The sequence below is a fragment of the Mauremys reevesii genome, linkage group 4, assembly GCF_016161935.1.
Source record: "Mauremys reevesii isolate NIE-2019 linkage group 4, ASM1616193v1, whole genome shotgun sequence".
NCBI lineage: Eukaryota > Metazoa > Chordata > Testudines > Geoemydidae > Mauremys > Mauremys reevesii.
In genome coordinates, this window is record NC_052626.1 from 70,640,417 (window position 1) to 70,661,490 (window position 21,074).

At 42.1% G+C, this 21,074-nt stretch overlaps 1 protein-coding gene across 9 annotated transcripts in view; it reads right to left on the reverse strand.

Annotated features, from left to right (window-relative positions):
* FUT8 (fucosyltransferase 8) overlaps positions 1 to 21,074 on the reverse strand; it is a 247,885-nt gene that overhangs the window by 197,047 nt on the left and 29,764 nt on the right. Inside the window, exon 2 of one of the 9 annotated variants that reach the window (XM_039538158.1) lies at positions 11,927 to 12,117. The exons of the other annotated variants lie outside the window; for them this stretch is intronic. The gene's annotated coding sequence lies outside the window, so the exon portion shown is untranslated. The remainder of the gene's footprint in view (positions 1 to 11,926; positions 12,118 to 21,074) is intronic. 9 annotated transcript variants of the gene reach the window in all.

A 21,074-nucleotide genomic window follows, 5' to 3' on the forward strand; every position in this document is an offset into this window, starting at 1 on the left:
CCAGGGCACTAGCAGAGCCCTAGAGGCAGGGGCGGTGCCCTGACCCACTATACCAGGGGTCGGCAACCTTTCAGAGGTGGTGTGCTGAGTCTTCATTTATTCACTCTAATTTAAGGTTTCGCATGCCAGTAATACATAACGTTTTTAGAAGGTCTCTTTCAATAAGTCTATAATATACAACAATAGTTCAGTTATATGTAAAGTAAATAAGGTTTTTAAAATGTTTAAGAAGCTTCATTTAAAATTAAATTAAAATGCAGAGCCCCCCAAACCAGTGGCCAGGACCCAGGCAGTGAGAGTGCCACTGAAAATCAGCTCGGTTGCCTACCTTTGCACTATACCAAGGAAAAGTGCGGGACCCACCACATTAATGTTGGCCCTTTGCCATACTTTCTATTTGAAAACAGAAAGCCATGATGGCTACCAGGTGGACTTTAATAGAGCTCAACAAGTGCCCCAAGTTTGGTAGTTCTAGGATGTAATCCAGTATATCAGACAGCAATGAGGTTGTTGGTGAAATGTCTGAGGTCACATCAGCAGGCAAAGCTTGTCCATTTTTGTAAGTAAGTGTAGCGTTGTGATGGAGCGATTCTGGCGGGACCCAACTGAGAGTGCCAAATCAGGACCAATTGCTCAAACAGGGCAGTTACAGCCCTAGGCTGGGGTTTTTCCACCTCTAAGGCAAACCCAAACCAGCCAGACAAAAAGGACTTTGGTCTCACCCCACTGGCTTACCACAAGTCACACAAGCAATTTCCTTAGACACTCCAGTCTCCCAGTATCACCACCAGTGCACTCGTCCTGGGGATACATGGTTATGAAAACCAACACCCCAATAAAAGAAAAAGGTTCTCTCAATCCCAAAGGACCAAGCCCCAGACCCAGGTCAATATACACATCAGATCTTACCCACAAATCACGCTGTTGCCAATCCTTTAGAATCTAAAATCTAAAGGTTTATTTACAAAGGGAAAAGGGTAGAGAAGAGAGGTAGAATTGGTTAAATGGAATCAATTACATACAATAATGGCAAAGTTCTTAGTTCAGGCTTGCAGCAGTGATGGAATAAACTGCAGGTTCAATTTAAGTCTCTGGAATGCATCCCCCGCTGGGATGGGTCCTCAGTCCCTAGTGTAGAGCTTCAGTTTGTAGCAAAGTTCCTCCAGAGGTCAGAAGCAGGATTGAAGACAAGATGGAGATGAGGCATTGGCCTTATATAGACTTTTCCAGGTGTGAGAATCCCTTTGTCTTCACTGTGGAAATTTACAGCAAAATGGAGCCTAGAGTCACATGGGCCAGTCCCTGCATACTTTGCTGAGTCACAAGGCGTGTCTGCCTTCTCTCCATGGGTCAATTGTGTAGCCGATGGCCCTTTAATGGGCCATCAATCCAGCTATGCCGGGCTAACATCAGCTTGTCTGGGACACTTCCCAGAGGCAGAGCAGAATTACAAACTATAGACATTACAGAGCCAATACTTATAACTTTAACTACAAATGATACAGACATATAGACAGCATAATTATAACCAGCAACCCATAATCTGGTCTTAGACACCTTAGATGACCCCCTTTATCTAAGATTTGGTGCCACTGCAGGACCTTGGTTGCAACCCATGTTCTATATGGTCCCAATTTATATCAATAACGTCACACCCCCAACGCAAAATTGATGCAGGAAGGGATGACAAAACATCGCTGACTGCATCCCAAGAGCCCCCTTTCCTTGGGTTTGTCTCACTACAGCTAGTGTTGGGCTAGAGGCCGTACCAGTGTATAACCGAAATGGTTTATCAAAGTCATGTTCAATAACATGAATCAATCTCCTTACAAACTCAAGGTATAACTTGGTTAGCTTTTGCAGCATGGTTCCTGTATGTTTCATGTGATCTTGCCAAGAGCTAAAGAAAACAGCTACTTTATCCATACCAGCTTTGGCCAATGTTTGGAACCCAATTAACATTACACCAATGTAGATATTGATGTTGTTCATAGAACAGGAATCTTGGCATTTAGCCATGAAAGCAATATGATAGTGTGCCTCAGTTTCCCCTCTCATACAGCACATCAGGTCTGGAATGTATTTTCCCCTGTGAAAAGTTCCAACACTGTTTGCATGCATTAACTGTGAAACATCAGTATAGCAAGGCCCTTTAACATAAAGTGTGTTTTCATGTATTCCTTTCAACATGTTTAAGGGATTTTCCAAAAGATTAGGCACATCGTACATTTTTAGAGTTCTTGGCAATAGCAACACATTAGTTACAAAAATTAGCATTAGCAATAACAACAAATTCATTGCAAGTGTCCATTTACAATGATGTTTGTCATGCCACACCCTTGGCTCAATACCATTGGAGTTTGGGCATTTTAGGGTTAACCTGTGGCTTCCCTTTGCAAAATTCAGTCTTCTCTTTCCTTCTGGATTAAACCCTGATTTCTCTTGCTTAACAGAATTCACTGGCTGATGGGGCGGGCCCTCTGTGCTAACAGCTATTAGCAATTCTGTCTTCTCCCTGCCAGCCAAGTAATTCGCATCAACACAGACACTAGCTTTTAACTCTTCAGCTGCTATGGATTCCAAGGCTGGACTTTGTCTCACAGAGATACCACACAAATCCAAAGAGTCTGAGGGTGAGAGCTGGCTTGCTCTCCCCTGCCTCCTCAAGCATTTAGCCATACAACTGTTCTGCTCTGAAACACCAGTAACTGAATCTGTCCTTAGATCCTGAAGCACAGACTGCTCACTTACAGATTTAGCATGGAGACATTCCTGCCCCAACAGCATTGTCTCCCCACCAACAAGCTGGCCACACACAGCCAGGTGGTTATAGGGCTGCTCAACTTCCTTAACAGCTTCTACTCCACCTGAGACCTTTTCAAAGCTGCCCACACTGGATCTCTCAAAAGGAAAGTCAGTGGATCCATTCACAACAGAAAATTTCTGGCTGTTAGGAACTGAAACTTTCTTGATTAAATCACTTTTACACCCTTCAGTTGCAGTAAACTGCTTGCCCAGGCTACCATGAGGATTCCTTTCCCTAGGAGCTTCTCTAAGCAGCAATTCACCCCTCTTAGAAATTCTGCCCTTCCCCTCTTCACCTAGGGCTTGCTCTAAAGGAACACTTCCCTGAGCAACCACAGATGCTACAGACTTTCTAGATAACAGGTCAGAAGCAGTCTCCTTCCCTTGGCCATGAACAAGTTCAGGAATCTTTTCCTTCTTGCTACAAGTTGTCAAACTGTCAGTCGGTAACACAATTAAATCACCTTTATGCTCTCCTTGTGCCCTGGCTGGGGTATCACCCTGATCAGACAGAGTTGCTGCACCCTTTTCCAACCACACATTAGCAACTGGCAAACTACAAGCACCAGAACTGTCTGGTCTCTGGGATTTTGCTAAGACACTAACTGGATGCAACCTAGTCACAGTGCCATTCTCCCCAGCAGACACAAACTCAGGACTATTCCCTTCCTGGGCTTTAGCCGTATTTACAACCAACTTCGAGACAACTGAATCACCCTCAACCATCACAGGCTGACAGGCCCCTTCTGTCTGCTCCACAGACGCAGAAGAGCCGGAGACACATTCTCCTTCACCAGACACACAGCTTGGGATCTCATTTCCCTTGTCCCAGCACACAGGGCTGTTCACAGACAACTGCTTGGAGACCGAGATAGCTTCCTTCATAGGCAAATCAATACCCCTGACCGACACAGGCACATTCCCTTCACTGTCACATTTCTCCACACAGGAAACAGGTAAGGGACAGGGACACTCATCTTCCACTATCCCTCCCTTCCCAAACTGCTGATTAGACAAAGCCATTAGCTCACAAGGCTGCCTAGGCTCCTTCAAACTTTCCCTACCAGGCACATTGCCTCTCCCAACAGATAAGCTGCTGCTCTTTTCACTACACTGAGCTACTTTTAGCAAATCACAGTTACCCATTTCAGGTTTACTTCTACAAGCTGCACTAGCCAACAATCCATTACCCATTACAAATTTACCCTCTCCCTCCTCAGTTAGGGATTTAACCTGAGAAACATTTTCCTCCCCAATGAGATCTTTCTGCTCTTGATTTAACTCCAGATTCCCTTCTGAGACATCAGACAGACATTCAGAAACTTCATTCCCGGACACACTGCTTTTTTGCACAGACAAACCTTTGGAGCAACCCTCCTCAGGCAAATCATTGCCCACAATAGACACAGGTTTAAGATCATTCCTCTCCTGTGACTGGCTACCTGGACTGAACAAAGCTGTAACATTCTCCCCAATTAAAAGATCTTTAGGCAATAACTTCCTGACGCCAGCTATCACTTCATGCTGAGCCCCATTCCACTCAAGGTGGATTCTGGCTAAAGGCACACGGACAGTAAACTCACAGAGGATCACAACATTCACACTCTGATTTGGTAAATAATCTTCCTCTTTGACCAGATCTGCTTTAACAAGAGTGATGTTAGAAGCCATAATTTGCCCTAAACAGCTTTTACCATTGACTTTTACACACTCTATGAATTTTCCATTACTATTCCCATCCATAGCACTGGCACAATTTATGGGGCCACCCCCTACTGAACACACAGTAACAGCATTGACATAAAAGGTGGCATTGTTGGGGTACATTTGGTTACCCCCAGACAACTGCTCAGAGTTATACAACATACCAACATTGTTACAAACTGGACTTTCAAGAGGATACAGTCTCTGCTGTTCTTCCATTGCTTTTTTGACTTGGAGTTGGAGTCTAGCTGTCTCCTGTTGCATCTGTCGAGTTTTCTCCTCAGCAGCCAGCAACTCCAGACGCCTCTTACGAGCTTTTTCTTCCCTCTTAGCAACTTCTTTCTTTCTCTCATCAGCCTCTTTCTCCATTCGAATTTCTGCCAGTTCTTGCTCATAATCAAACTGCAGGCTGTCTCTCAAGGCTTGCAGTTTCCTTGCTTTTCCTGATGCTTTCTGTCTCATGGTCACTGATCTTTAACCAACCAAACTCTCAATCCCAAAGTTAAAATTTGGATAGCGTGGGGTTCTGACCCAAAGCTTAATTGACCTGGTTCTGTGGATCCAAGCACGACTACGCCACTGTGACGGAGCGATTCTGGCGGGACCCAACTGAGAGTGCCAAATCAGGACCAATTGCTCAAACAGGGCAGTTACAGCCCTAGGCTGGGGTTTTTCCACCTCTAAGGCAAACCCAAACCAGCCAGACAAAAAGGACTTTGGTCTCACCCCACTGGCTTACCACAAGTCACACAAGCAATTTCCTTAGACACTCCAGTCTCCCAGTATCACCACCAGTGCACTCGTCCTGGGGATACATGGTTATGAAAACCAACACCCCAATAAAAGAAAAAGGTTCTCTCAATCCCAAAGGACCAAGCCCCAGACCCAGGTCAATATACACATCAGATCTTACCCACAAATCACGCTGTTGCCAATCCTTTAGAATCTAAAATCTAAAGGTTTATTTACAAAGGAAAAAGGTAGAGAAGAGAGGTAGAATTGGTTAAATGGAATCAATTACATACAATAATGGCAAAGTTCTTAGTTCAGGCTTGCAGCAGTGATGGAATAAACTGCAGGTTCAATTTAAGTCTCTGGAATGCATCCCCCGCTGGGATGGGTCCTCAGTCCCTAGTGTAGAGCTTCAGTTTGTAGCAAAGTTCCTCCAGAGGTCAGAAGCAGGATTGAAGACAAGATGGAGATGAGGCATTGGCCTTATATAGACTTTTCCAGGTGTGAGAATCCCTTTGTCTTCACTGTGGAAATTTACAGCAAAATGGAGCCTAGAGTCACATGGGCCAGTCCCTGCATACTTTGCTGAGTCACAAGGCGTGTCTGCCTTCTCTCCATGGGTCAATTGTGTAGCCGATGGCCCTTTAATGGGCCATCAATCCAGCTATGCCGGGCTAACATCAGCTTGTCTGGGACACTTCCCAGAGGCAGAGCAGAATTACAAACTATAGACATTACAGAGCCAATACTTATAACTTTCACTACAAATGATACAGACATATAGACAGCATAATTATAACCAGCAACCCATAATCTGGTCTTAGACACCTTAGATGACCCCCTTTATCTAAGATTTGGTGCCACTGCAGGACCTTGGTTGCAACCCATGTTCTATATGGTCCCAATTTATATCAATAACGTCACAAGCGTGTACACAGTTTTCTGCTGTGTAATAGCACTCCCCTTTTACTTCCTCTGAATCAGTTGTTTCTAATCCCGTGAACCATCAACCGAGTCTTCATTTATTCACTCTAATTTAAGGTTTCGGCGAGATTGGGATGAAGGATCGTCCCACCTCCCTGGGAGAGGAGAGGCCTCGAGAGTGATCGGTGAGTGAAAGGTCAGTTATATCCCATATGGAACTATGTTTCTCTGTGCCAGGTAGGAAATATTAAAATAACTCTGGCTTTGTCCTTTTTTATTTTGAGTAGGACTTTGGCTATTTGAGGAGTCAGGGGGAACCTGTACAGTCAGAGGCAGATTAGGGGTTTGTGGAGCTGTGGGCCTGAGCAAGTGGAGGCCCCTCCACATCCCTTTTGCCTGCAGTCCCCCTTGTCTGTCCCCTCCCCCAGTGCTCCTGTCAGGGAGTGGGATCGGGCCACAGTGGCTTCCTCTGCCCCGGCCGCCCAGAGCTCCTGCAAGCCCCCACACCCCGACCCCACTCCCTGGAAAGAGCACCAGGTAGGCAAAGTGGGTGAGGGCACAAGGGTGCCCATTTTGGGAGGTGAGGGGGGGACCCTGGGCATGGGCCCAATTGGCTAACCCGCCACTGAGTACAGTAGATCCAACAACCACTGAAAGTGAAAGGTATCCCCCAAGGATCGATGACCCAGCCTGCCTGTGGAGCAGAACTGAGTACACTTCTTGTTTGTCACCATGGCAAACAGGTCTACTTGAGGGGTGCACCAATGCCGGAATATGCAGTAAAGTATGATTAAATCCATCTCCCACTTGTGGTCTTGTGAGACGTTCCTACTGAGTGTTCAGTCACATTCATTATAGCAGCTTACCTGCCAGGAGTTCAGACTGTGCACCAATTCCAAAGCTTGACAGCCTCTGGATGAGAGAGGGGGAATCTTACCCCTCCTTGCCGGTTGACACAGAACATGCATGACATGTCCATTATGACCTTTTTGTGTTTGCCCTGATTAGTGGTAGAAACTGGAGACAGGTATATCTGATGAACTTGAGTTCCAAGAGGATGATGTGCAGAGTGGTTTATTGAGGCATCCGCCTGCCCACATCCCGACACTCAAAAGGACCACGTGGGTATCTAGATGAGGGATGGAGCACAACAGGGATGCATCCATCATTATGACAATTGTTGGGGAGTGGCAGACAAAAGGGACTTGTGCTCAAACACTGTGAGAGTATTTCCATCAATTGAGAGATTCCTTTACGAAGGAATTATTCAATGAATAAACAGCCCTGAGACACCTTAAAGTAAACGCATTCAAAGTCTTGCATGGTCTATAACGAAAGTACCAGCTGTTTTATGCCCCAACAGCTGAAGAAGGGTCCAGGGTTTGAGGGCCGATCTGGACTGCATTGATTAGAGCCACAAATCTGTGCAATGGGAGGTAGGATCTTGCTGCTAGTGAATCTAGAGCAGCGCCAATGAATTATAATTTATGCACAGGGTCATAGTGGATTTTTGAATGTTCAGTTGTAGGATCAATTTGAGGAAGAGGTCTATGGTTTCACAAGTTGCCCATAAAATTATGTCTAGGGAGTGGCCTTTCAGAAACCAGTTGTCTAGGTAAGGGAACAAAAGAACTCTTCTGCTGCGGAGGTGTGCTGCCACAACCTTTGAGAAGAACACTGGAACAATTTAGCAAGCGTTGTGGTGGAATTTAGGCCACCACAAAGGCCGTTTTAGTGGATCCACAAACCAAATATTTTCTGCCCCAGATATTAATTTTATTATCCTTTCTGGAAGGCATATTGGAGGACTCTACATAGCAGGCAAACCAGCCAAAAAATTGTTAAGATGGTCTCTTTCTGACCTGCCTGGCAAAATCCCTGTAAATGGATGCAGCAAGCAGGGACCAACTCAGCCACCAGTAGGAAACCAATGGTTCTCTGAAATTCTGCTCTGAGCTGCTGCTAACAGCTACTGGAAGAAGAATGCTTGGAGAAGCCAATGAAATAAAGGAAACACTTTTCTGCCCTCAATGCCAATCAGAGCAGTCTCTGCCCAGGCATATTTTATCACAAATGCTTCAAAGAAGCATGGGTCTCAAAAAGCCCACTGGAAAAAGACCACTGGAAAGTTAGAAAGGAAACTCCTCTCTTCAAATCAGTTGTTGAGCAATGCTACAAGCTAGCTCCCACGGATGATGCAAATTAAACTTTAATGTAGCTGCCTCTATTAACAATAGAAACTGGAACAATATTGCAGCAGTAAGGACTAAAGCAGTGTTACCTACATGTCTAATACTGTACATATTCATGGCATAAAATAATTTTAATCAGCACTGTTGATGAATGTAGCATCCATAAGATTGTAAGTGGTTTACATTCAAACACTTGGTATAACCACAGTGAGTTTCAAGTCCTTGTAACATATGCAAAATTAACAAACTACTCAAGTTTTCAGTGTCAGCTGTATAGATGAGATTTTTAGTGTGTGAACAGTCAAGCAATTTAGACGTGTATGTACCCGTTCAAATATTTGTTTTATCGATAATGATCTCTCAACAAAACTCTGCCAATGTGCAAATGTTACTTATTAACTTACTGTAAGCCAAGTATAGAGAGTTTCGTCAATTTTACCAATACAGCTTTCACTGGTATACTTAAACTTGTGTCACACTTTCACTATAAATCCCTTTTTCACAGTATTAAAATTAGTCAAACCTGAAAATTAGCAAAGGAGTTGCCCAGGAGAAGGTTCATTCTAGGCTATGGGTTGCACAGTCAACATTTTTGCCTTGACATTACCGAAGATGAAAATCAAAAAAGCATGACTGTGAAGACATTCAGTGTGCTATGAAGTGCTTTTCTAAATACAGAATAATATAGAAAAAGGCATCCTTATAGAACACACTGAACAATACAGTCAGAGAAAGCTGAATATAAGCATACATCAAAATATTGGCAGTTTTTAGTTTCTCCTTTAAAAACAGTTATTTAGGAAAACTGAGCAATTTTATACAGCATTACAAGTACCAGAAATATAGTATGAACCATTACAAAAATGAATTTAACACTTTTGTTTAAAGAAACATTATGTAATAATACAGTCAACAAGTTTCTCTCTTTAGAATGGTAATAAAGAGATAGGATGACCCTCTCTATGCACTTTGGGCTAGATTCACAAAAGGCCTTAGGTGCCTAATTGCTACTTTAGGCACCTAAATCACAGAACCAGGCCCCACTGGGATTCACAAAACCCCTGCTTAGCTGCCGCTGAATGCTATAGGAGCTTAAACTTGCTTGGTGCCAATGTTTTCGCAGTAAAAGTTCTCTGCATACCTTTCTTTCTGGCTCTGGACATGTGCACTGCAGCCCCCCCGACCAGCATCCAGCACCTAAACCCCACAATGATTCACAGACCAGGGAAAAATAGACACTCCTCTGCCTAAATCATCTGCGGGGCCCAATCCAGTAAGCATGCTCAGAGCTTGACTACTGGATCAGGCCTCTACAGGTGAAATTTTTATTTTATTTTATTTTATTTTATTTTTTAGAAAAGAGCCAGGGAGAAGGGTGAGGATCTTCTTCATAATTTCTAGCCCAGTGGTTAGGGAACTCATCTGGGATGTGGGAGACCCCAGGTTTAAGTCTCCACTGCACCCAAGGGGCAAAAGGGATTTGAACAGGGATCTACTACCTCTCAGGTGAGTGCCCTAGCCACTGGGCAATGGGATATTCTGATGTGGGGCTCCCTCACAGCCTCTTCTGTTAACAGTGTTCCATTCTGGATAAATAATTTAAAAAGAGTGATTGGATCAGAGGAAATGGACACACGATCTTGCAACTACAGAGTCATTCTGATGCTTGCTCTGACTCTGGCCTAATGATTATTTTATTATTTATCCATAGTGGAACAGTTTCAACAGGAGAGACTGAGGGAGCTCCACATCAGAATATCCTATGTTGCAGTGGTTAGGGTACTCACCTCTATTGTGGGAGAGCCATGGTTAGTAACTTAACCACTAGGCTAAAAGTAATGAGGGAGGTTCTCCTCTTCCTCCTCCCTCCAGCCCAGCTTCTTGCTAAAACAGCACAAGGCACTTAAGTCCAAGAGAGTTTGCAGCTGAGATCCCTAACAGAGAAAGGAGACTCCCTGCAACCCAGACTCAGGCACCAGTGAGGGGCAGAGTTTAGTACACACCCCTCAGCTTGGTACCTTGCACTGGTTAACTTGGGAAGCTCTCCACCTAGCATGCTGGCTTTTGTAAATCCCATTTTGAGGAACCTCTCTTTCATTCATTCATCCCATTCATTGTATAGGGAGCCTAGGCTTCAAATCCAGGCTGTGAATATCAGTGATTTTCTAGGCACCTAAAACTCACGTGTTGGAAGTCAATTGCGAATCAATCATTACAAATCCAGGTTTGAGTTTACGTCATACTCAAAAGAAATCCAAACATCTTAAGATAAGAAATGCACAAGGCACCTGTAAGAAGGGGGCCCACTTCGCGCACACACCCAACAGCAAGCCGCAATATGACAGGTGTGGCTGCCTCTGTTTCCCCTCAGTCCAGCAATAAAGTTAACAGTCTCTCCCAGTGTCCACTTGAAATCCCACCTCTGGACATAATTTATTAAGGTATACATACAATCTACAGAGACCTCATAGTAAAAACTTTTCTCCCAATTCCCACAGTAAAACATAGAATTCTACTGCGATTTTCCAAGGTTCTCACCTAGGAATCCACCAGCACTCCATTCCCAATTCCTTTCTGCCGTTGTTCTAGGACCCCACTCTCCAGGCCAGCCCTCTGAGAGTGACCAAACTGAAAACATCCATTAAATGTGCAACAGTAGTCGAAAAAGCTAAACAGGATGTTCAGAACCATTAGGATATGGATAGATAATATTAAAATGCCTCTATATAAATCCATGGCATGCCCACATCTTGAATAGTGCGTGAAGATCTGGTCACACCATCTCAAAAAAAGATGCATTAGAATTGGAAAAGTGCAGAGAAGGTCAACAAAAATGATTAGGGATATAGAACAGCTTCCATATGAGGAGAGATTAAAAAGACTAGGACTTTTCAGTTTGGAAAAGAGATAACTAAGTGGTGATATGATAGAGGTCTATAAAATCTTGACTGGTGTGGAGAACGTGAATGAGGAAATGTTATGTACTCCTCATAACACAAGAAAACTAGGGGTCACCCAATGAAATTAACAGGCAGCAGGTTTAAAAACAAATAAAAGGAAGTACTTCTTCACACAACACACAGTCAACCTGTGGAACTCTTTGCCAGCGGACATTGTGAAGGCCAAAACTATAATAGAGTTCAAAAAAGAACTAGATAAGTTTTTGGAGGATAGGTCAATGGCTATCAGCCAGGGTGGGCAGGGATGCACAACCATGCTCTGAGCACTCCCAGCCTCTATTTGCCAGAGACTGGGAGTGGAAGACAGGATGGATCACTCTATGACTTCCTGTTCTGTTCATTCCCTCTGAAGCACCTGGCATTGGCAACTGTCAGAAGACAGGATACTGAGCTAGATGGACCATTGGTCTGACCCAGTCCCATAAAACTTCTGCCTAAAACACAGTCCCATCCATCATCTCAGCCCTTTTCCTCCTGTAAGCACAGGCTCTTTAGTTCAAGAAGGTCCAAAAACTAGCACCTCTGCTGGCCTCCTAGCCAATTTTTCCCTCTTCCCAGGAGTCTCTGCAGAACTTTCCCTGTCTACAGTCATTTCCAAATAGCTCTCACCTGCTCCACTGCTTACTCCTCCAGTCTGTACTCAGGCAGCCCTGACTCACTCATCTCTTTCTCTCACTCGGTCCAGGTGCCTTCTTTTAAACCCAGAAGAAGTGAGCTGATGAGGCACAGGTACACTGGCCCTCCTCCCTCTTAAAGAGCCAGTATCATTCTGTGACAACACAAACAACCTGAACTTTGCCCTGTAATGATGATAGGAGAGAAAAAGGAAGAGACAAAATTTTCTTTAAAAATAATTTAAACGTAAAACACAAACACTAAAATTCCTTAATAATAATGGTATCATTACTACATGGCATCACTAGAAGATATAATTAAGTTTGAGTATCTACTGTGCAGTTCTTACCTTGGCATTTTTGGATTTCTTTTTAACGTAACCTTAACTCTGACTTTTCTGGGTTTATACTACTAGTTTTGGGGATAATTGCAACATTTCTAGAATGTGTTTTACCCTTAAATTATTGATACAGACTCTCAACCTTAACTCCATTTTAACATAGCTTTTTGTCTGGGAAAAATATAATTTTAATCTTGCTGGTATAAGGTACAATTGAAAGTATAGGTTAAAGAATTTTCCTGCTAAAAAGTGTGGCTGCCAGTCTTTGCTGAATCAAAGCCCCTTCCCTCCAGGATAATTTGTCCATATATATTATACGAAGGAAAGAATTTGGAACTACTCATGGTAGTAAAGTCAAGCATTTGCATGCTTGTAGGATTGGGACCATAATGTCCAAATTTAATGCAGCAATATCATGGAAGGATGGGCCAATTCGAGTTGTCATTTACAGAAAAATTTCATTAGTAAATAACTGACCAATTATATATTCTCCTTGGCTTTTCCAATCTTTCAAACTTCTTAAATTTATTATTTGGATGTCACTGGTGATGGAAAAAAAGTCTTCATTTCTAGTTCTATCTCAAACCCAAACTGCAGCTCTTTCTAAAGGGCGAGTACAATTATAATGCATAATAATTTGAAACTCTTCACATTACTTCAATTTTCTTGATTAACAAAGATCAGTGTTTGACTGGATTAGAATGACCCCAATCCATTACCACTTTGAGTTACCTGGACTGATAATACCATATAATATCTAGAACAGCTATCCCATCCTGATTAATGGTTCTATATAAAGCATGTGCACCTACTCGTAGTATTTTTGTATTCCCGGTGTGCTTGCTAGAGTTTTATCTGGAATGATTATAGGAAATTTTTGAAACCAGAAAGATACCCTGACCTAAATGCTCAGTTTGACTGGCTATTCTCCCTGATCTGTTCTCCTTGAATAATTCCCTCTGCACTCCATTTTTTTAAAAATTTGCTGGAATAATGGTTTGCCATTTAAAATAGCAAACATCTTCTAGGGTGAGATTTGAATTCCCAGTTATCTTAAAGAATGTACTGCCCATTTATATCCAAAAGATTTCTAAAGAGATTACTTCTGAGTTTGCCAAATTTACAGCAAGCATTTCAGATACAGCATATCTGATTTTAAAGCTAGATGCTTTCTCATAATCATGACATTTAGATAATAATGTTATGAAAATGTTTAGGATTGATAAAAATAACACTGTCATATGCTAATAGAGATATTTTGTTCTGTGTTTCTGACACTGTTTTTCTTATAATAAATTTATTATAAATCTGATCCATTTCAGATACAAAAAAGGTGAGACAATGCCCAAAAAGAGTCTAGTCCTCTCCAGACAGAATGTCAATCATCATCTTAAATCTAAGGAATGAAGACACTGTTCATCCACATTTGAGTGAGGCTTAGGAAAAAACATAGGCATGTATATTGTTTGGTTAAGATGAAATTGTGACACTACCAAAAAATTAGGGAGTGGCCTCAAGGACCCCTTGGTCTTTGCAAAATTCAATATATGCAGGATTGCCATTAAGGCCTGGAATTCACTAGCTTTTGATATAGCTATAAAAGTAATCCAAAAAATTTTCAAAATAAATCACTTTAAAAAGTATAGTGTGTACCTTCTAAAAATGAAACCTACATCTAACTGAGTTGTGAAAAATATGTATTAAGCTTATATCAACCAACAAGAATGCACTTATATAGAAATCCATGATTAAATCAAGCCTTCCTGACTAGTGATTTAAATCCACTCTGCTGATAGCCCACAAGGGAATCGATTCCTTTATAGCCAGAAAGAAGTGGACATCGGAGGATGAAATGCTGAAATCATCACTAAGTGGACCCTCAATGAGGTAAGTGAGAGGCCTAAGGACTTAAGATGTAACAGGTAATCCAAAAAGACTTGAATATGTGCTAGCACTGGCTGAATTCCTTTAGTCAACGACCAAACCAAAAAACACTTCCTCTTAACCAAATAGGTAGACCTACTAGAAGGTTTTCTACTACACCTCTACCTCGATATAACGCTGTCCTCAGAAGACAAAAAAAAAAAAAAAAAATCTTACCACGTTATAGGTGAAACTGCATTATATCGAACTTGCTTTGATCCACCGGAGTGCACAGCCCCACCCTCCTGAGAGTGCTGCTTTACCGCGTTGTATCCGAATTTGTGTTATATCGGGTCACGTTATATCGAGGTAGAGGTGTATTAACTAGAACTCGCTGTTCTTCCTGTACATCTACCCAATTTGGGCAATAGACAAACTTCAGCCAAGCCTGAAGAAGAAGCAGAATATGCAATCTTGCATGCCACACAACAAAAGTGCACACAGCCATACAGCTTAGCATACATTGGCCATAGTTGAAAGATGTGAATGGAGGAACAGAGATAGGTAACAAATTGTTTGGAATCACTCGTGCAAGTGAAAGGCCCTCGAACTCACATAGTAGGGCCAATTTTTTTGTGTGTTGAAATTAACACTGATTTTGCTTTGTTCAAAACCAGCCCCACCCAATTGAAGAGACCCAACATAAGGTCATGGTGGATAATTTTCAGACTCATCCCTCACAAGCCAATCATATTGGATGGGAAGACATGGATTCCCATTGTTCTGAGAGGACTGTGGCAGCAGCCTGCATTTTGTAAATGTGTGGGGGGCTGATGACAGGCCAAAGGGGAGTACTATGTATTGATAATGTTAACCTACCACTACAAACCTCAGAAACTTCCTATGGGTTTATAAAATTGCTACATGGAAGCAGGCATCATACCACTCATCGTGCTCCAACACAGGAAGAATTGTAGCTAGGATTACTATATGGAATTTCATATATTTGTTCAGACGTCAATGATCCAAAATAGGTCTCATGCCACCCTTGAACTTCAGGATCAGGAAATATCGTCAATAGAAACCCTTTCCCCAGTGCTTCAGGGGGAATCTCTTCTATCGCTCCCAAAGCGAGCAGAGTCTGGACCTGCTGAAAGGGTTATGACTCATAAGAGGGCTCTGGAAAGAGGGAATGGAAGGAATTGGATGGTACCCAATCCCATAGTGCTTAGAATCCACTTGTCTAAGTTTATTGACTTCCAAGCATTGTGGAAGTGGGACAGTCTGACCCCAAAATGGAGCGGCAATGGACTGGATGTTGGCAAATGGTATGCTGCCCTCAAAAGGAGAGTCAAATCAACTGCTTCCCAGCACCTGATGGAGGATAGGCTGGATGGCTGAAGTGGAATCAGAGGGCCTTCTCCTGTGTGATTTATATCTCCTCTTAGAGTAGTCCTGTCGTCTAGCAGAATAAATTGACTGCCTGAAATACTGCTAAGAGAACTGGTGGAATTGCTGCTACCCCACATGACAACACTTTTTAACTGTTGGGGTATAAATCCCTAAAGATGGTAAAGTGGCCCTGGAGTCCTTAAAAGGACATACTATCTCATCAGGTTTTTCAGAAAACAAAAATTAACCATCAAATGGTAAGTCTTCTATAGTCTGCTGAACTCTGGTATTACTCCTGACATACATTATCCAAGAAGTCCTCCACATTGTTACAGCTGAATGCATAATCTTAGAGGAGGTGTCAGCCACATCGAGTGCCAATTTGAGTAATATTTTAGCCACTAGACAACACTCTGGCATCCTTAGGAAACTTATCTGTAAAGTTAGACATATTCCAATTCAAAGAGTCTGATTTTTTCTTTACGTGTCAACATACATCTGCCCTGGTAAGTTTTGCAGTAGGAGTGAAGGACACTGGCATGTGCCACAGGGACTCTAGCTCCAAGAAAGCTTCATTTATAGGGAAGACTACATTTCTCAGGGATGAAGGTTGCAGAATATCCACCAATTTATGGGTGTTCTCTTGGACAAGATTGGTTCAGATATCCAAAGTTGCAGACATCCTCCCTATAAGGTCCTAATAAGCCTTCAAGTCTTCCAGAACCAGGGAGGATGAGTCCAGGACAGTGGAATTATCTGATGAAGAGGATGAGAGAGGTGGTTGGGCAAAAACCTCCTCCACAGGAACAGCTGGTTCCTCTTGATGCATTGGAATTTGATGAGAGCAATATCAGGTTGTGTCTCCCATCTAGGAGGGATAGGAGGTGAAACAACTGGACAATTCTGTGATCTCAGTTCAAGTGTGAGCAAATTGACTGGGATCTTGAACCCCATAGATTCCAAGGATGCCAATGTGGAAACAAGTATAGTACCATAGGCTAGTAAGCACAAGGCCAAGCTCTCCTCTCTCCCAGTCAATCGTGGTACCAATGACAATTCTCCATAGGAGAGCTGGAGGACTTCCAGGACTGATCCCTGGAAGAAAACAGGGAGAAATAAGCAAATCCCAAACTTGAGTATGAAAAGTCCCTGAATAGCCTGCAGGTAACAGAGGGGCAAAATCTTTCAGCACTATAAAGCCCTCTGATGGGTCCAAAGTCCAGTACTGTATTGACAACTCAACCGGTATCATAGCCGGAGGCATCACCAACTGGGAACTTGATGCTGCAACAACATTCAGTATTGGAAAGATCATTGGTATCAGAGCAGAAATGTATACTTGCAGCAGAAATCAGTCCTGCAGGTTCCAAGAGTTGAAAAGGATATTGATACTGAAGAAGGATGTCTCAGTGCTGATAATGAGACCACGTTCACCTCCCTGGCAGGTCTTCTAGCTGGTACCAAGGAAGACAAAAGTTCATAGTCTTAATCAGTCAATGCGGACTATGCTGAGACCGCCAGTAGTACCGCTCCAGAAGAGGACTCCTGAAGTCAGTGGGAAGTTAGAGACAGAATGCCGAGCAAATCAGCTGCTGCCTGACAAGCCAGTGGGAGGGCCAGACTGTTGATGCTGAATAACTATTAGGATACTATTTTAAAAAGCCCACAGACAATCTCACTGTCAGTAGCCATGTGGTAAAATCTACACAAGAAGATCCAATTCAAACTGCGGGGAATGAGAAGAAACTGAGGGGGGTTAGAGAGCACTGCCCTTCAATACGAGGGCTGAAGGGGCTATGCACGCACACCTGAGTGGAATACATATCTGCAATCACTCAGAATTCTGGATCGACCTAAGGTGAAACTCTATTTAGAGCACAACTCAGTGCCTAAGGCATGGATCACAGCATCAAAGGGTACATCTAAAAAAAGAATTGATCTCCTGACCAGGTAAGGATAGTAAAAAGTGTTCCAGCATACTATTGCTATATGACCATCTAACAATAGCTAGGACTCCAACATAAATCCCAGATTACGAACATGAGCAACAAATGTCAGGAACACACCTTCAGCCAAAGGGGGAAGATATCAGTCTCAACATACTATCCAGTTCTTTCCCCAACCTAGCAGAAATCACCTTAGTCTTATCCAAAGTGAGCTTCAGCCAGCTGGCTCTCATCCTTGCTTTACACACTGGGCCAGAAGTTCAAAAGCACTGGCTGAGTCAGGTGCAATACAGATACAGAACTGCGTGTCATTAGCATACTGAAGCCACTGCATCTCATACTTCCTCACTAGCCCACCTGATAGTCTCCTATACGCTTTGAAGAGGAAAGGAGACAAGCTAGATCCACGCAGAACTGCATAACAGTATCTTAAGTGAAAAGGAGCAAATTCCCTAAAACATTTTCTAGGATCTGTCAGCCAGAAAAGAACAGAGTCACCTAACAGCAGTCATAAGACCTAGACCACTCAAGATGATTTGCCTGTGGAATGTAACATCTCATAATGAACAAAGCAGTATAGAAGAACCCTTTAAGTAAACACACTACACATACATTCTTATGCTTCAAAAAAACAACACTGAACAATGTTTGGATCATCACAACCCAAACAATTTTATTAAGGATCCAAAGATTTATTTTTATTATTAAAACCTTTACTAGCAGTACATCCATCTAGGCACTGCCTGGCTGTGTGTAGAGCTGTGTAGGATTCATGCCTTAAGGGTTCAGTCCTGTCTTTACTCTACTTGGCTAAGCAGTGCCTCACCATCAACACTGTTATGTATACCCATGCTAAGGGAGTGTGCAGTGTATTTTACTATACATGCAGCCATAAGGAGTGTGCAGTGTAGATAAGATTTTAAATGTAAAAAACAATTTCAAAGCTATAGTCCACGCCAAACATTACTCAACTTCACTGCACACATAAAATGACAACATTTAGAGCTCTGTGTAAGCTTGTCTCTCTCTCACTAACCGAAGTTAGTCCAAAAAAGATATTGCCTCACCCACCTTGTGTCTCTAATATTTCTAAAAGTATGTATAGGAGAAAGCATCTATTTTACTTGTATCATAGATCTGAGCTTTTTGCACTCACAAAGCAGAAAGCTTTGCATGCCCAGTGCTGTAGTACGCTCAGAAAACTAAGGCACAATTGTTACTAAAAAGTTCAACAGCACACGTGCAAATGACAGTTTTCTTTAGTTTGTAACTTGATCAAATACAGTAAATTTTGCCTAAAGACATTAGAAGGCACTTTTCTAACCTCAGGACTATCCTTCTACCAAATTTGAAGTTCTTCTTCTAACCTATGGAGGTGCCAGAGCTGTTCAAAAAAAATTGGGGAAAAAATTGGAAAAAAATTTGAATATTGGCAAAGTTACCTATTTTGTTCTCAAAAACAGTTAAGCCATTTTTCTTAAACTTTAAAAAAAAATTAATTCATCCTGAGACACTGATCAAGCTTGAAAAATTTCAGCCCAAACAGTTAAAGATATATACAACTGAATACAGGCAGGTCGGGCAGGACAGTGGTGGGAACGGTTATAACAGGAGATGTTAGGTGACCTTAACCAGGGGTTATGTTGCACTTACAGATGTACACATAAGTGCTGCTACACTTTAATACATATTCAGACACACACACACTTTGGAGGAAAGGATAGTAATCTTACAGAATCAATTCAGAGAAAACGTGAAAGCACAAAAAAATCTGTGGGAGAAGCGGATAAGCAGGCTATCATAATGGCAAAGCATATGAGAAAGAAATTTGATTAGAGGAAAGAGTGGATAAGAAGAGAAGGGCAGAACTGTGAAGGGCCTCAGTAGTTAGGATATGAAGCTTGACTGTGATTTGATGGATGATGAGGGAATAAGGAGAGGAACTCAAAGGGGTGATGTGCTAAAAAATATCAATTACAATTATTTTCAATTATTTTATAATGTATAGTTTATATACACATGAAAAATGCTTCTCACTCTGGAAATTTTCAGACTGACAAGCTAAGCAAAAAAATTGCTGCTTTCTATGAAAAATGTACCATACTTCATAGGTCTTACAGAGTAAAAAGAATGAAATAGTGAAAAAACTTAATCTGATCATCAAAAAGCTACAGCGTCAAACAAAACAGGCCCAGTTATACTTATTTCTTGAAGCTTCAGAATTTAACCAAAGCTCTTCTAGGAAATCCAATGTAAAATACTGTACGTCCAAAATTACACAAATCATCTACATGACTTGATAAAAAGGGACACCAATTAATCATATCTAAAAGCTCACTTGTGCAATTTTGCCACCATCACCTCATCAGCCTCCTATCCAGGCTGATTTCTATTACATACAGAGGAGCAAAGAGAATACAAGATTTGGAGAACTTCAATTGGCAACAATTGTAACATTAAAAAAAAAAAAAAAAAAAAAAAAACACCACACTTGTTAGTGAGTTTTTTTTAGTGTGAGAAATCTGCTAAACAGTAGGTACGCGCTGCCTGTCACTAAATTCAAGGAAGCGCCTATGAAATCTAGATGTTGTAGCAGAGTCAAAACAGACTTTTCGAGTTAATTTGAAGGCCCAGGCTGTGAAACAAGGAACATGTGATCTTTACTAATTTCAATACTTCCTAATAAAATCTACCTCTAGTTAACCAATCATCTAGGTGTGGGAAAATGATTATACCCAAACAGCACAGGTGAGTGACAACTACTGCGAGAATCTTTGGCCAAAGATAGGCCACATGGAAGCTCCCTGCATTGGCAGTGCTCATTGTTTATTAGAAAACAAAGAAACCTCTTGTGTGAAGGATGAATAACGACATGAAAATGTGTGTCTTGTATAACAAGAGTTGCAAATCAAACTCTCAAACTTTTAATGAAGGAATTATTGCTGCAAGTGATACGCATCCTGAATTTTTGTTGCTTTACATCTTTAGAGTCCTGAGGTCTAAAACGGGTCTCCACCCTCCATCTTTCTGAGAATGGAAAAATGTTTTGAATGGAATCCCCTTCCCCTGTCCTGCACAGGAACTGGTTCTATTGCTCTTGCTCTAACAATTGAGCATGAAAGGATCCCTGAAGAGGGACAAGGAGGGGAAATGGATAGTATAACCAGATGTTATGGCTTCCAAAATCCATTTGTCTGACATTATATGCTCCTATACATCCTGAAAATGGGAGAGGCGGCAACCAAAAGGAGGGAGGGGATAAGATGTTACAGCTGTAAGACCTTGTCATTTGGATGATTGAGACTCTCGACCATGCCATCAAAACTGTCACGTGGAAGACATGGATAGCTTAGAAGATGTAGTTGCGGCTGAAAGAGGTTTATTTTTTGAGTATCTTGGTCTTTTGGCAGGGGTTTCAGAGGATCTACAATACGTTGAATACAAGATTGTGTGCGCTTTATTTACAACCAAAACCTACTAAATCTCCTTTTATTTACAGCAGTGTAAATCCCTAGGGATTGCAGTGTGGCTCGCGAGTTCTTTAAAGGGTGTAGAAATGTATCCGTTGAGTCCACAAAGAGCTTCTGACAGTTAAAGGGGA